Genomic DNA, 17,327 nt, shown 5'->3' on the forward strand with positions numbered 1-17,327 from the left:
TAGTGGCATAACAGAGGACCACTGTTCTTTTTGTAGTAATTCGTGATGTTCAGTGTAGTTTTTTGTTTTGTTATTTTTTTGCCACAGGGTTGGAATGTAAATAAATAGATGCAGATATCTCCATACTCTTCACTGTAATGAACTCCGCAAGGCATTGATAAATGTGATATAGTATTGGTATAATTGGGTCTGTGTATCATATTTGATTATCTGTTTGGCTATGGGTGCTTCAGAACTGTGAGTCGTTACCGTATGTAAAATTCCCCAGGATTTGGGCCCGTATATCCATGGTTCGGGTTTAACCTTTCCAGTGCTTACCCTGGATGAGTATCTCTACTAATATGTTCAAAGCTATGCCTGCTCCATTTTGATTACCCTGTTGTCACTTTTACCCCATACATATATATAAAATATATGCATATTATTACCCCGTGTATAATATATATATATATATATATGCATTATAGGTATGCAATTGCACAGCTATCCTAGAGCAATGCTGGCCAGTATATATAATAGTGTATGTGCAAAGGGAGTGCAAGAGAATCAAAGATGGCTCTGTCAAAATAGTGATGCTCTTGGTGGTAGAGGGGCATACATGCCTAGATACGGTTTCTTCGCAGTTTTATAGTAACAAAACTGTAAAGTATATTAAAGCACAGAGGACACAGAGATGTTTTTTTATATCTTGTGTTCCTAAAATGTTATACTGTATATTACGCAAAGAGGAGGTGTCTGGAAAAGTTTTGTTCCTGGTTTGAGCAACTGATAAATTCATTTTTCCCCCTAATTTTTGCTGCCTTCCAAAATGGAAGAATCTGCTAGCATTTTGAAATAATCATGAAAATACTGGAGGTAGTGTGCTGTTATGTAAGTTTAAGCATGCTCAATTAATTTATTTATTGTATAACATGTTTTTCAAGCTTTTATTCCTGTGGCTCACTTTCATTCTGAATCAACTAATTTCTAAAATAACAACAAAGAATTGCTTTCTGCAAGGCAATGTTTCTTAAAGAAGAAAAAGATGAGTATCTATTTTAATTGGAAAAAACAAGAGGGATCTTCGAGATGCTGTTTGGGAAGCAATGGGATGAGGGTGATGTTTGTGTGAGAGTGTCCTCTTAGCACGAGCTGCAGGGTGGTAGTTCAGAGGTGCCAGTGCTTGTGAAAGTCTGTACTACTGCTAGTACTTTTCTACTGATGGATTTCAGTTATTGCCTGGCACAGCTTGCTGCTTCTCTCTTTGCATTGTGAAGAGAGATGTTGCACTCAGTCTCTTGGCTTTACGATAGGTGTTCATTTGTATGCTGAAGGAAACAACAAGCTCCTATCCCTCCATTTTTTTCTCAGACTTTATCATGAAAGTATTCAGCTGCCATGCTGCTAACTTTATGCATATTTCATTAAACTACTTTAACCTTTTAATTGATGAGAAATAATTCTGTAAAATGTTTTTGCTGCAAAACAAGTGACTGTACACATAGAAATGTATCTGTGTCTGGTATGCAAAGAAAATATACAATTCAAATCAGAAGAAAATAATTGGAAGATGTTTGCCTTTTGTAGCTCCAGGGTGCATGGGTGTATTTGTTTGCAGTTTTACGGCATGTTACACAGGTAAACAAATCATCTTTGTTTGTGGGTCTTTTGTCTGATTGAGATATTTTTGGTAGGAGACATTAAAAAGTGAATGCTAATCTTTTGTGCTGAACAGAAATACCCTATTTTGTATGTCCATACTGCTTTTTAGACTTGTGTTAGTGATGTCTAGCCTTTCCTAACAGGTTTCAAACCTGCTGATTTCTGTCCAGTTTGATGGATGGGCCTAAGTCCCAGTGATACGAAGTTCTAAATAGTTTGTGCAGAGTGGTGGCTTGATGGGAGAGAGATCCAATTTATTGCCCTGATGGACAGTGTGGTATGAACCATTCTCAGTAAATGCACCTAAAAGTATTACGTTGAGGAGATGGAAGGTGTTTTGGAGCATAGGGCACAAATCAGTAAAACTGAGTTTTGCTAGTTTTTTGTTACTCCTGATGCGCTCTCTTATTTTCAATAATCTGAAAGTAAGGGGAGTGACATTGTTCTGTATGCAGCATGATGACTGAAATCCTAATTACAGTGAAATGTAGGTATATGGTTTCATATAAATTGAGTAGTAATTTCCTGTATTTGAGCAGGTACTGATTTCTAAATCCAGTAATTAACTTTTAATTGCCAGAATGGGGTCTAATCTAAAAGCATCTTTAGTCTAACAAAATACTTTGAAAGAAGCTTTTTAACTAACTAAAAAAAAAAAAAAAATCCCTTCGAGGAAGTTTTATTGATGATACTGTGAGTCTATATATTCAAGACTGAAATCCCTTGTGGTGATGTAGTACTTCTCTTCTGGACTGAAATGGATGTTAACACAGCTGTTTGTTCTCTTCTGTAGTGTGATTTTTTTTTAATTTATTTTTTATTTTTTATTTTTTGTGCGCTGTGGTTAACAGGATGGATTTTCTAAAGATTTACCTGATATGGAGACAAGACTCTTGTCTAAAAATGGAAATGTTGGACCTCAGGAGTCAGGAGCTTTGAATTACGTTACTGACTTTGCCACATTGATACTACTACTGTCTCGTTTAATCTTCAGTCTCTCCGTATAAGAGGTTTCCTGCCTTAAAAGTGTTGAGACTTGATGAATTTCTTTTTCATACTCGGAAATTGGTGGTTGCGAAGACCTATTGAGGAATTAGATTTGTGTTGCGATATTTATGAGCTCCCCACTGTTTGCTATGCAGACTCATAAGCACCCAAACGGTAACAAAATAATGTGGGAGACAAATACTTAGGGGAATGTTTTCTGACCAAAAATGCTATGTTAGGAGAGAGAGAGGTCTTCTAGAGGATGATGATAACATCAGTATTTCACATTTTAAATAGTACTTGTATCTTATTTCAGGTATAATGCTGGCTACACTGTTCAGTTGGCTGCTGGTCATTTGTTTTCTTTTATTATGTTTATCTCCAACTTTTTCCCTAGATTTCTGATGTTATTTCTGCTAATGCAAGAGTAATACAGATAGAAAAGATATTAAAAGAGGGTTTATTTTTAAAGACTTACAAAATAAATTATACACACCAAAAAGGTAATTGGAATGTTTTAAATTCTGTTGCTGAAAATGGGTGCTACTACGTAACTGAAAACACTGCATGCTGTCCGTAGGGTCAGGAAAACTGCTTTTTTTGTCCCTGTGTCAGTGGCAGCATTCTTTTTGCTTAGAGCACTGCAAGTGCTGTACCTCTAAGTCAGCTAGTTCTGCATTCCTGCAGGTTGGTGTGTGTTAGACCCAGAATTATTGTTCCAGTTTCACAGATAATTGAGAATAGTCCTGGAGATGTAATCAAGGGTTGTGTGGTTTTTTTCTTCTCCTGTCCTTCAGCAGACTTTCACATGATATATCAAGAGTCTGGAGTTTTCAGACTAGTTTGTGCGTTGTTCTGGTTTTTAGATCTCTGAACTATTAAAATGCATACACCTATTTGTAAAGGAAAAGGAGAATATGGTCTCTAGATTTTGGCCGTTATGAGCATGTTTGCCACTTTGTTTCCATCTTCTGGTTCATAGGAAGCTAACCTGTGTCCATGAATAACTTACTATTAAATCTCTAGCAGAAAGAAGTGTTGGCAAAAGAATCTGTGGGAGGTTAAAATCTAAACAAGAGTTACTGAAAGTCTGAGTTTTTTTAAATGGCTGCAAGATGGTGTCATACTTTGGTATATGCTATTAATGCTTCAGCCATGATAGATGCTCTGAATATCATTGCACTGATGTAAAGATAGGTCAGCTTTTGGCTACGTATGAGTTGGAATATTATTGCTATTTCATATGAAAGTTGACAAAATCAGAGCTAAAATACATGTATACACACACATACTTAGGTAAAGTCAAACTGTATTTTAAAGGTGTGAATACAGCATACACGTAACTTAGTGTCAGAATGTAAACCGTCTGCTTTATAAAAGGGAATAACCCTCTCATGGTTTTAAACTGGGTTTAAAATTGTCACTGCGTAGAGATGAATTGTCAAATGTGGAAAAAGCAGTAGAATTTGTAGAGATACCAGTGTTAGTATACTGTCTAACTTTTTTTAGCTGCACTGATTAATTCTGGTAAGTATTTCATGTCAGTGTTACAAGAAGAGCAAGAAAAGAGGAAACTGAAGTTAAGTTTCCTATTTGAGAAGGGGAGGTGAAGAGGAAGAGAAATCAGTTTACGTACTTTGTCACTTATATGTGGCAAAAGTATGTTTATACATAAAGACCGCTTCTTTTTTTTCCCATTTACTTTAAACACTTCTTAGAAAATTCAGATATATGTAACCATATGTGTTAACAAGATGAGCTGCTTTTTTCTGTTGCTGTCAGTCTGTTTTTAGTAACTTTAGAAACATATTTTAGTATATGTTCTTCAGAATATAGAAACATGGTTTACATAGTATTTCAAGACTTCGTGTTTTTGAGTACACTGAAATACTTACATGCTCACCTATTACGCTCAGTAGTCTGAATGCCTTCCAGAATGATTTTTGCCTTTCTGGACTCTTATTCAGTCTGTGATCCAATACGGCCCCCAAACTTCTTTTCTGCTTTACTGCTTTATTACTCTTTAGCCTGCTAATTTTATTGTTTTCGGTTGTTTAATTATTTCTTTTTAGATTTATAGTGTTTTGGTTTTGTCCGTATGGCATTTCACCTGCTTGGCTTTAGAATCTCTGATGTGTCGAGCTCACTTGGAATTTGGATCGTCTCCTTCAAAGTGCTTGTGACCCCTCCCATTTTGGTGGCATTAGACTGTATGAATGGACTCCTATTTGGTCACCCAAATCATTAATGAAAATACTGAATGAAACTGCCTACAAGAAAAGTTCTAGTTGTACCTACTTGTGTTTTCTTCTTCTTCATACATACATACATACATATATATATATATATATATATATATATATATATATGAAAAATATATAAATATATATATAAATAAAATACTGAGTCATTGTTTCCACTCTCTGCAAGCAATTTTTTAAAGTAGTTATCTTTGCCTATAGTGATTATTTCTGATCTACAATTTGCAGGTCATGTTGGACAGTGTCAGAAGCACCTTCAAATTTAATTAAAAAAAAATCCTTTTGAGGGGTTTTGATTTTGTTGTTTGTGAGTGCAGTTTGTAGCCCACTGCCTCCAAAACTATTTTGAAGAGCCTCGTCAGACTGGAATTCTACTCAGGGAAATTCAGAGGGAATTCTTGAAAAATAATTTTGTTGTTAATCTTGCTAAGCACCTATTGCATATATGATGTTTGTTTCTGCTGTTTCTGTCTGGGCAAGACTCCAGCTGACTAAAGATCTTTTTGCCTGAGTCTGAACAGCGTTAAAGAGAAGAGAAGGGGATTCTTAGCTTGCAATGAAATAAAAGGCCTGAAAAATGAGTGGTCTATGTGAATATTTTTGTTTACTACCTCTGTCATTTGAGCAGGCTTTTTATTATGTTGGGAACATAGAGTATTGCTAAGTATCTTGCAAAGGCACAGTAAAACACAGATCTTGGGACTGGCTGGCTGATGGGCTTCCCTGTGGTAACTGCAACCACTTAGCAAAGTACCACAGTGGGAAAATGCTACTAAAACAGCCATAGCACAGTTTCATGTGCTGAAAGCTGAAGCCATTGTGACAGGATGCTATCCAGAAATCTCTAATGTCTCTTTTTCCTAAATGTTTGCTCTTTGGCAGATACTACTTCTGTGAATTACTGAGTGTTGAGCATCCCTTTACAAGTCCTGCCAATTATACTAGTTAAAAAGTAGGTAATGTAAAAATTGTAATGGCACTTGATCAGCACACTGAAAACCCTTAGTCCAAAAAGATACTGTATCTCTTTAATATATTTCATCCAATGAAATAAACTATACTAGTGAAATCAGGACATTAAAGAGCAGCAGAAAGAGTAAACAGATGCAAATTCAACCTGGTTTAGTAGACCTTTCAGTGTATGTTTTCTGGTTATTTCTACTCAAAGAATGCACTTGTGTTGTAGCTGCAATGATTTAATCTCTCATGTTTGGGAAAGTATTGTAAGTGCAAAACAAGCAGAAAATTATTAAAAATTGCTGAAGGACTGAAAATGTAGTTGCACAATGAGTAGTGTTTATGTTACTTGGCCTTTTTTCTAAAAATCAAAGAAATTAAGGATATGTGCAGAAAATAAAAGTTGCAAGACCTAAAGCAATAGAATTGTTACAGACATTAGGAAAATACTACATTTTTGAGTTAAGGGTTTTTTTTTTTTCCATCTACCTCTCTCTCAGCCCCTCCTCCCCCTGAAATCATCAGTGGAATTAATCTCACTTGTGGACAGCTGTTAAAATAGTAAATCCTGCTGCTAAAATTGTGGGTACAGTTATTCTGCTTTTGTGAAAGTCCCAAACAGATTTAATAACTAGTGGTTTGGGGGGTGTGTGTGTTTCATTTCTTTTTCCCATCACAGTACAAAGTGGGGAGTTGATACAAGTTATAAATGGAAAATTTTTTAAGTTACCTAGAATATCCCTGAGCTTGGCGTATGTCATGGTTCACTGAACGCTTGCCAGCAGGTGCTGCCCCTGAGGGTGGTGGTGGCTGGGGCGCTCTGATGTGGTCGCTGATGGAGGTGGTTCAACCGAGAACGAGAGAAGGGAGGTGCGAAGCCTGAAGCAGCGCGTAATCCCTGCAGCCACGCGAGGCACGTGGTGCGTATCTCGTGTCTTCAGTTTGGTAACTCAAAGTTTGTTTGGGTTGTGTTACAGCACAGATTTTGGTGCCTATAGTTAGATTGTCTTGCACTTCCCGTTGCAAAACTACAGCTGAGCTGTTGAAACTCTCGTATCGGGGTTTGCGCAGATTTTGTCCTTAAGTGTATCCCCTTGTAAGAGACTGGCGATGGATGAGGGTGGCACCTCTTCGGCGGGCTGCCTGGAGCTGCCCGTGCTGCGCGGCGCTGCCAAACCGCCTGCCCGGCAGTCAGCGCCGGCTGTGCAGAGCTCATGTGGCTGGGAGAGTCTGCCCTGGGGGTGGCCTGCCCCAAGCTCCCCTCCGTACGTGTGCGTGCTCCTGAGGCATCAGTCAGAGCTCCAGGACTAGGTGGGAGGAAAAAAAAACAAATTATTTTGTTTAGCTTAATCTGCAGTTACTTAAATGAGTAATCGTTTGAGATTGAGGGGGACTGTTGTATTGCGGAAAAGCCTGTCCCATTTAAAGCCTTTTTTGTCCAAGCCTTGGGACGGAGTTCACACGCAGGTTAGGTTTACGTAGGGTTACTGGGGGTGAAGCTCCCTGAAGAGCACTCGTTTTGCTTCGGGGATGCTGCGCTGGCCCGCAGAGCCCCCAGCGTGCGCTGGGGGCTGCCTGGGGTGAGCCTGCTGCCTCCTCCCCTCGCTTCTCTGGGGCAAAGCAGGCGGCTGCGCGAGCCATGGTCGCGGGCGCGGGACTGCAGAGGCGGCCTGTTCTGTAGGCGTAGGGCTTGCCGTGCTGGCAACCAGCGTGGAGCGGAGGGAGGAGAGGACTGTGATTTAAATACCAGAGGCTTGAGGAGCTGAAAGGAAGGAAAGATGCTGTGCTGGGAGACTGAGGGCCAGGCATGCGGAGCGGAGGAAGGAAAAATATGAGAAGGATACTCTCTGAGAGAAAAGGGGAGGGAGAAACAGAGGTGGAAAAAGGAGGAAGGAATAGGAGCAAAGGAGAGCACAAGGTGTGAGTGGTTGACTTACAAGCAGCCGGCAGGAGCAAGTCACAAAAGGAGGATTCTCCTGTGAAAATACTGCTGTTTGATACCGCTGCAAATGCAGCATTCGGCGATTTTGGCGGGCGCTTTCAGTGGGAAGTTGTCTTTTCAGGAATGCCCTTCTCCAACCCATTGTGAACTGCCTGGGTCTTGAAGTTAGTTAACTCTGAACCAAAGTATTTTATCTGTGTTTTTTGTTTAGTTTTGTCTCTATTTTTCCAGCTGCTGCTACTTTGAAGAGAGATTCCCTGTGCCCTTCTTCAAATATCTGTGATATTTGCAAGAGGAACCTCCTTTGTGTAAGTGGAACACTTACGTGAATGTCAAATTCGTAATATGAGTTAGTTTGCATTAATGTGAATGTGTATGTGCAGAGAAGTTTGAACCGTTTAAAAAGTGAACATTTTTAGTACATAAAATCATTTGCCTGATATCCCTATTGTCTTAAAGAGAAATTATGTATGTTTTTTAATTGAGGATAATGATACATGCTCATAGGAAGCTCCTTTTTTTGGCTTTTGATCCTTTGAAGTGAATAGTATATTTCTAGTCTAAGCTTAGTGATAAAAGCAGTACTTGTCTCTGTCAAAATTTATTAAAAAAAAAAAAGTCTCTGGAGACTTCTTCTGAATGTTTTATTTAATGTTGAGAATAGCAAATCTGTCCTGTGCGGTGTCTGAGTGAGCTGTCTTATATCCAAACATTATTAATTGATTTTATACTTTACAACTGTGTTTTGGGAATAACTACTGGAATGAAAGCCAAATGCTTCCCTCTGGATTGCAAGAATCATATTAGAGAAGTGAGGGATTGACTTTCAGTTCAGAAATTTTGAGCAGGAGGGAAAGGGGAAACTTGGGTTGTCTCTTTAACCTGGTTTTCCAGCTGTCTTAGGACTAGTTTGAACGTCACAGGAGGATGGCTAATCAGGTATGCGTAAGTATCTAAGTGCGTAAAGATGAAGATAAGCATCAAGTGAGAACTTCATTTGCACTTAGATCCATTATTAATACCAAATGGTGAAAGTAGGTATTTACTGGGATTGTCAAAGAATTGTACATTCATTTCTGTAGGTACGAGTACTGTGAAAGATGGTCTTTAAAGCTTCTGTATTTTAGAAATACTGATTTTTACACTCTGGATTATATGTTCACTGTATACGTTCATCAGTGCCTTAAAAACATTCAATCTTTTGTCCGTTCTTTTTTTTTTTAAACTCCGTTAGCGTAAGGTCAGCACTAGTGAGGTTACTGAAATGGTGTCTGCAGTAAGGTTATAAAAGAATGTTTGCATCAACTTGAGGAAGAAGAATCGTGAGAGTTTTCACATGTTCCAGTTAGGAAAAAAGCATTTCCAGGGTAATAAGCAGCTCTACAAATAGCTGTGCGATAGAAACTTGGTTAAGTTGACATTTAAATGTACTTTGCCTTCACAGGGAAGGAATTCCTTTTAGTGTTTTAATGAAAGCTGATTTCAATTTATTTGAGCTGTGAGTTTTATATATAAGTGTGTGTGTGAGGTTTTGCTTTTCCTCGTCAAACTTGGAAGTCATACACACCTCCTCATAATTTTGGGGTGTAGTAGTTTCCTGAAAGTGTCTGTAAACTTAAATTAAAGGCTGACAGTTTCATATTAGGGCTGAGCGACATTCTGAAAGATTGAGGTCTTGCTTCTGCTCTCCTCTCTCTTTGCTCTTGCTTCTCTCCCTAGCTCTGGCATTTGTCTTACCATAAGCTGATCTAATGCACCATCCCAGCAAAAAGAGGTGGTTTTGTTTTTTCGTTACTGGGTTAGTTTTGTATTGGTTTGGAAGCTGAATGGGTTTGTAATGTGAGGAGATGAATCTAGGCCAGAAGTAGAGAAGGGAGGAATGGAACAGGAGATGAGCAAATTCAGTCTCCTGGTTTTGACAGTGGCAGGCTGTCAATTTGGCTCAAGTTTTAACATTAAATTGCAGCCTTGGGCTCCACGTAGGCCCATAGTTCAGTCCTTCTGGTCCTAGTAGATGTCAGTATGTCTTTTTTCCCCAGTATAGATTGGACCGATCGGTGTGGTGGCATTTAGAAAGCTCTAGATGACAGAATGCACACGTACAACAGGTGTTGTTTTGCAGCACAGAAAAATGTGAAAGTCTAGGAGGATATAGCTACATTTTTTTCCTTAAAAAATAATTCTGAGGTATTGTGCAGTAGCACTTTTTGGAAGACTGAAAGGCTGAATTCTCTGGAATCATAAGCCGCTAGAGGTTAAGACTGCATGTAGGTACTATAATTATTTCCTTTTGTGTGTGTGTATTATGATGTAGATGTGCTACGTTTTTCCCAGTCGCCATATGCTCATGAGAAAGTCTTCCTGATAGGATCCATAAAGCTGCTATGTTGTAGGTCCTTGAAAAAGAACCTAGTGCTCCTCAGATAAAGCAGCGGTTCTTTTACAGCAAGATGAGCCTATGTAGGACACGTAGAATGTGTTGGAGTAAGTGGATAAGAGATTTTTTTTCTCCTCTTGTCTTCAGCCCTTAATTTTTCTCCTCCCTGGAAGCCATGTGAAACATGTCATGTTACTCTGAGCCCGGAGAGCAGGAGACAGAGGGCCAAAAATTGGTGCTGCGACTGGTGGGGTTAGGTTAAGCAGAACCAGAGCTACTTTGGCTGGAATTACAGGGATTGGAATGGGCAACAGAAAAAGGTACAGAAGGCTTATATGGATTGTTACACTAAAATTGGAGGGGGTTGGGTGACTGGAGGTTATAAAGGTTTGGGGCAAGCCAGAGATAGCCCTGCTTTTCCATCCTCCGCAGCGTGAGGAGAAAGGTCTGAATGGAAAAGTCCTAGGAACTGGATGGCAGGTATTAAGCTACTACTGACTTGATGTTGTGCTGCTTCTGATTCGGATTCTAACATCTGCAGTTATGTGTACTGTATTTTTGTTCTTACCTTTTTCTAAAATCTACCCAATGTGTTTCTGCATATGTGCTAATGCTTGGAAATACTTGTTTGAATGGGTGGTTCTTTATCTAAATGAGTAATGGCTGTTCTTTATACAAAGATTTTCACATGAAAAAGAACAGAACACTGTTTGTTTGTCTTGTACTAAAAACAGGCTCTTGTATTCAACTATTAACTAGAAAAAGCTTTCATTCAACATAATGTCAATAAGCAGCATGAACAGCTGAAGTGAAGAGTTCATGCCACACCCAAAGCAGAAAAGTGCATCCAAATTGTCTAGAGAATAAGTATAAAATAGAATTTGAATCTCTAAAAATCAGTCAGCTTGCAGATCTTTCAAAACAGGAGAGGAGGAGGACCAACTGTAATAGCTATGCTTTGCTGAAAGGGGCTTAGCCCATGATAATGAAAGCAAGCTCAAAAATTCAGTAGTCAAATGGTATCATAAAAATGACAGTTGTGAACTCTTGCTCATTACATAATCCAAGTTTAAAAATTCTCATCAGTTTTATTTTCGTATGAATGACATGAATTGAGATTGATATAGTAAACCATCTAATACGATGGTTAAAAAACAGCAAATGATAGCAAAATTACTGAGCTCTACAACACAACTGCTAATCTATCTTTCCTCCAAGAAAAAAACCACCCCTTTTTAATCTGCCCTTATTTATGTCATTAGTGACAAAAAATAATTGACACCTTACTTATTGCCTTGATTAACATGATGTTGATCATAAGCCATTTAACATTGGCTTAATATTTAACAAGAAAGGATTTCGCAGTTTTAGAACACACAAGTGATCTGATTTTTAGATGTAGAAATATAGGATATAATTTGTGTGAAGAAGCTTGACCTAGGAGAGGATTTGGCAAAAGGTTTGCTTATAGTGCATCCAACAAATTGCAGACCTTGCTTTTCCCTACACCTGCTTTATGTAGACATTTGGTACTTGTTCCATTACTGTATTTTGCTTTCACAAGTATAATAGCCTTGCTTGCCTGGAATTTTATCTAATCATCAGTGTTACTTTTAGGTTAAAAAATGCACTAAATCTGTTTTTAAAAATTCAGACTCTTGTGAACATGAAGACATCGAAGGAGTAAATCAGTAATTGTGGAAACAGCCATACACAGTGCAAAATGTGGAATAACAAGAGAATAGGTAAGCATCTGTACTGTCACATTTCGGTTTAAAATGACTGGAGACATAAGAAAGCAAGCAAGTTATTTGATGGGTTAGCAGTGAGCTTTGCTGGAGCAAGTTGAAGAAAAGCAAGGACAGCCAACAGTTTGTCAGTTTGATGAATTACACCCCAAATTTACTTAAAAAGAAATAATTCATGGAAATCTATTGCTTTCATATGGCTTACCAGTGTTTTTGTTCTCAGTTTCTGGTCTGTACACCACCAGTGGAATGCCAAGCCTGTCTGTCATTTGCAAAGCAAAGTATTTTTGATAGCCATGCAATTGAGCAAGAGTGTAGGAATAAATCAATGTCTGTCTTACAAAATGCTGAACAAAATAATTAGAAAGAAAATGGAAAGCCTGGAGGTCAGTGAGAAGCATCTGATAGTCTTTTTGGCAGACCCCAGACTAGGCAGCATGACACTTGCTCTCCAATTTCTGTCTATAGGGACTGGCTCTCTGACCTTACTCATGAGCCTCCTTCCGTGTTTGTTCCTGCATCGTATTGTGCTGAACTCAGCTTGTGATCTCTGAGGTTTGCATGCTTTTCTGGTGTTCTGGCTGCAGAAGGTGTGCATATGATTGCAAATATTCCCCAAACCCCTTCCCCAAACTGCTTAAATCACTCTGGTGCTTTTCAGAAGTTTTACCTTAGACATTTGTGCATGATTAATGACAGAGATTTCAAAGCATCATGGCCGCTTTGAAAAGTTGTCTTGAAAGAAGGCAAGTAGATATTCATGAGCTGGTGCTAACTACCTATTTCCTCCCAAAATTTTCCTAGGAAAGTGGAACGTAACCTTCTGAAGTCAGACAGTAAAACAGTTTTTCAGAAATTGAGTAGCTGAATGAACAAAGCTTTAGGAATTTGTGACAGTCTTGAGAAAACTTTTCCTGCTGTTAAGCTCATGAAGATGTTAATGGAAACTGCCTTGCATACCAAGATACAAGTGACTTCATTTCTTTCTTTTTTTTTTTTTAATATGAATTGTAGGTATTGGTAATTCAGCTTTCCAGTTAGTGTTAGCTGTAATTTGCATCATCAAATACATGTTAAGGTTATGTAAAATTGCTGCCTGTTTAAGAATATGTAAACAAACTTTTCCCAGTGGGAGAGTCCTGGCAGGTACAGGAATCTGAAGACTTTTCATGACAAATAATATACAAATACCATTCTGAAACAACAGCAGTGAGAATCACTTCTGTGAAATTTATTCTGATGACTTTTTTCCCATCAGCCTGCCATTTAGTTTTGAAATTTTTTGAAAACTATGTAGTGGGTCTCTGCCATTAAAATTTCCAGTGTTTAGTATTTGGAGAAGTTGGGCATGATAGCCTTATATCAAACTGTCAAAGCACGGTTTAGAAAGAACATTTGCACCTCAAGTCCTTCTTTAGTGCTTAGCAGCAGCATTTTAAATTGCCTTGGAAAATGAAAACAGCTTCAGCGTTGTATTTTGACAATCAGGTTTACCATGATTCTGTGTGTAATTAGGTATAACCAAATACACTTGTTGTGTGGGTATTTCATTTGATCATTGTAAAATATTTTCTTCTTTACAAAGGTCTACTGGCTGTCAAAATGTTTTTCAGATTGCTGTCAGGGTATTGTCATAGCTCTTTTCATGTGTGCACATTAAAAATTGTTGTAGTAATAGGGAAAATATTTTAATTGGAGAATTATGTGCAGTTAATAAGTAGCCTCCTCTGTCCCTAAAAAGAGTGGATACAATAAGATATAGCTAAAGCAAAAATGTAGACTTGTTTCACCTAGACGTCCAGTCTCAATATTTATGTGCTGTAAAGTGTTACAGAATTTCTTTTGTGGATAATACAAATTTGAGAAATAGAACTTTTACATACTGTGCTGATGATTTCCATAGTGCTCACTTGCTTTTCTGTCTTATGGGCCACTATTACGAATGGTAGGGTTTTTTTTCCATACCTGTTCTCTGGATCCTACTTGGAATAGTATAGAATACTGTTGCGACAATTCCTTTCCTTACACTTTTGAGCAAAAGAAGTAATTACCAATAAATTTTTGGTAAATTACAGCTGTGCATAAATATTTGATATATTTTCTCATATGGCATAAATTCTATGAACTTGTATTAAAATACTCTGTATACAGCTATTTCCAAAATAGTAATAACTGTTTTTTTTTAGTTCAGAAAACTTTCTGTTAGGTAGCTGGCTAACAACAGCCATAAGAGCACTCACTGGGCCAGGCCGTGTGTCCAGCTACCTCAGCATCCGTTTTGAGATCATTGCTCACTCAGTATCAGATGTTTAAAGTCTAGAAGAACAGGGCAAGTATGCAATGATCTTGACACGCTCCCCCCCCCCCCCCCCCTTACTTCCTCTGGCTTTCAACAGCTTTAGGCTCCTGAAACAGAGGTGGCATCTTGTGCATAATTTGCTTTAATGAATTTCTCTTTTGTTAGTTCATGTAGTAGGTGATTTCTTTTCTTTTCTTTTTTTTGTGCCCACTAGTATCTTCTCACAGAGATCCATATTTTATGTGGTTTGTAAAGTTCCTGTCATCATTTTAAATGTTACCTGATTATTTTATTTGCCCTCCAACTTTAATATTTTGAGAAAAAGCAGATGATCATTTCCTGTTCATCTCTTCTGTGTTTTGCATGATTTTATAGACCTTCTGTTTGCTATCAGCTACCTTTTTCCATAATAAAGTGTTCCAGGGTGCACTTTTTGTGTGTATTTAAGCCAGGGCTGACACTGAAAACTACTTCTTTCTTTGTTCTTGCTTCCTTTGCTGACATAAAAAATTTATGCAGTCACAAAAAAATAGAGACTGAAGGACTGATCTAGGTGAAAAATGACTGTCTCCCCACCCGTAGGTACTTTCGCAGTTCAGTTCAGCCAGTCCATCTTGTTGTGCGGATGTGTGACTGTAGGATGGCAGGAACAGGAATAAACAGCAGGAGAAAGGGAGGAGAGAGAGCAGTGCGTGCTTAAGCACTGCTGCTGGATGTCTGACCGTGACTCTGCCCTGCGTGATCTCCCCTCGTCATCTGACTTCATCTAACATCATCTAACTTTTCTACTTTTGCCTCAGTACAAGGATGGGAAGGGTGAAATAGCCAAGAACTGCATGTACTATTCAAGATGCGAGTACATGATTTTAAAAAAGTGGCTTTTCTTCTTCCTTTTCTAATAATTCTGTTCTGCGTTTCCTAAAGGCTCCCTCTTGCTACTGAGAAGAGGGAGATTTAAGGCTCTAAGAAAGCCATGTTCTATTAGCATAGAATCTACTGATTTCTCCTATATGGAAAGCAATATTCTAGGAAACTACAAGTTTACTGAGTCTTTTTAAAAATAGATATCATATTTGTCATCTTTAGTTTCTCTGAAAAAATGAGGTAGCTTTAAGTAATTGATTTAAAATGCAGTTAATAGCTTAGCAGTTTTATAAATTTGGCAACTTAATGAGCTTAATTAATTTTAGAATTAGGTAAATATCCTCTGATCTTGCTGATTTTTTTGTTTCTATTAATTTTATAGTTTGTTTGTTTTGTAAAACCTATTGGCACTTAAGTTTGAAGGGAATTCTTCTGGCTTGTCCCTTAAAAAATTCCCAACATGGGAACCTCCTCAGACTACTGTTTTGTTTTGAATGCTTTTGAAAGTAAACATTATTTTGGATTTTTCTTTCTTGAGCAAGGGCAGTGAATCATATGGTGAACAAAATAATGTTACAGGAATGTTAGAGTCAATTCTGCAAGCTTATCAGTTGTGGTTTTTTTAAGATGGAGAATTCTAGATGCTGCTTTTTGATATTCTGCATCCTTAATTTGTTCACTTTGTACACAGTTTGTTTCATTTAATTGTTAAAGATCTTTTTTTCAGACCCTGTGTTTTGATCATTGCATGAGATGAATGGTGTTCTGTGGCTGGGGGTCTTTTTGCAGAGTAAGAAACCATTGTTCAAAGGATCCCTGTGGCGTTCCTTGTAAATTTGAAAGGAGCGTCAGAGGTAGGCAACCTCTGGAAGAAAGGGAATGGTCTCATGGTTTGGGAGGATAAATACTTCTCTGTGGATGTAGATTTTATTTTTGTCTTTGTCACAATTTTCATATGATTACTAGTCAAATGGCTAAAACCATAGCAGTGGTCAAAGCATACTCTTCATCTGGTACTCGATGTGGAATTTAACTGAAGAAAAAGCTATGCTGTGTTTTTTAAATGCATACAATGTTATGTAATGCTAACTGTTCTGAAGTGTCAGGCCATGAGCATAATAAAATGGGCACTAAATATGAAGATACTTTCAGAACTGTAATGAAAAGAGTTTCTGTACTATTCTGACCCTGTGCTAATGAGCACCAAGGAAAAATACATCTGAAAACAAATGATTTTGTATTCAAAGTTGTATTTAGCTAGGATGCAATACTTAATTTTTGTGATAAAACAATATTGAAAAAACACTTAACCTTTTAACAGCTGAGGATTAGATATGATACCATTGTATCAGTTGTATTTTTTTTTTTTCCTCCTCCTAAAGAGAAGTTTGAGTGAACATCGTTCATGGAGTTCTACGTTCAGAGAATTAGCTGTAAAGTTTGACATATTTTCTTGTGTTCAGGTCCAGGGACTTTTTTTAGTTACTTTCCTCACTGTTTGCGCAATCCAGGAGGGAAACATTAGGCCTGTGCTGGCAGGCGGTTCAGTGGGAGGCCTATGCTGATCACAGTCAAGTTTTTCTCTCTTAAGCAGCAGAGCTGGCTGCCCTTTTGAGGGCCTGTTATACTCATCTTCAAACTATGAAGTCATGAGGCTTCAGGGGCATTTGTAGGAGAACTTGTTCTTCAGCAATCTTGGATCTGTGGGATTTGACTGCGTGCAATCTACTCTAAAAACTTCTTGGACAGGTACTCTCACTGTTAAATGGGAGCCCGCTTGCTCTGCCATTTTTTGTGCTTTAAGGACATGCACAGAGGAACAGTTAAAGCAATAAATTTCAGAATTATGTTCTCTGACCGTTAAGGTCAAGAAGCTGAGTATAGGTAACTCACCATCCAGCAGTAAATGAGACCGCGATAGCTGACCAGTTGCCACAGCGAGCCTTCTTGGGAAGGAGTGAAGGCGCTAGAGGCACGTGTGCGCCGATGAGGTCCCCAGCCAGGCAGTGGCTGTGGGCAGGGCTGGCCGGAGCGCCCGGCCGCCGGGGTGGCGGGGACCTGCGCGTGGAGATGCTTGTGTGGTTCTGGCCAGTAGCTGGGTCTCGTGTAGCTCATGAGGTCCGTCTCCACACCGGTGCATCCAGAGCAATGCTGGCAAGATGAGAAGATGGGAGCGTGACAGTCTTTTGGAGGGGTGGGGAGGCAGGCATGGTGTAAAGGCAGTATTTGGAGGAGGGTAGGAGTGAGGCTA

General features: G+C 38.5%; 1 protein-coding gene across 10 annotated transcripts in view; it reads left to right on the forward strand.

Annotated features, from left to right (window-relative positions):
- The window catches only part of SIPA1L1 (signal induced proliferation associated 1 like 1), a 224,841-nt gene that overhangs the window by 73,436 nt on the left and 134,078 nt on the right, over positions 1–17,327 (forward strand). For 3 of the 10 annotated variants that reach the window (XM_064512532.1, XM_064512542.1, XM_064512538.1), the window contains 2 exons: positions 8,020–8,096; positions 11,820–11,910. The exons of 2 other annotated variants lie outside the window; for them this stretch is intronic. The gene's annotated coding sequence lies outside the window, so the exon portion shown is untranslated. Of the gene's footprint in view, positions 1–6,631; positions 6,767–8,019; positions 8,097–10,466; positions 10,486–11,819; positions 11,911–17,327 lie in introns of those variants that run through there. 5 more of the 10 variants (XM_064512533.1, XM_064512540.1, XM_064512535.1 and 2 more) reach the window with 4 other exon arrangements.

The sequence above is a fragment of the Dromaius novaehollandiae genome, chromosome 5 (genome assembly GCF_036370855.1).
Source record: "Dromaius novaehollandiae isolate bDroNov1 chromosome 5, bDroNov1.hap1, whole genome shotgun sequence".
Lineage (NCBI taxonomy): Eukaryota > Metazoa > Chordata > Aves > Casuariiformes > Dromaiidae > Dromaius > Dromaius novaehollandiae.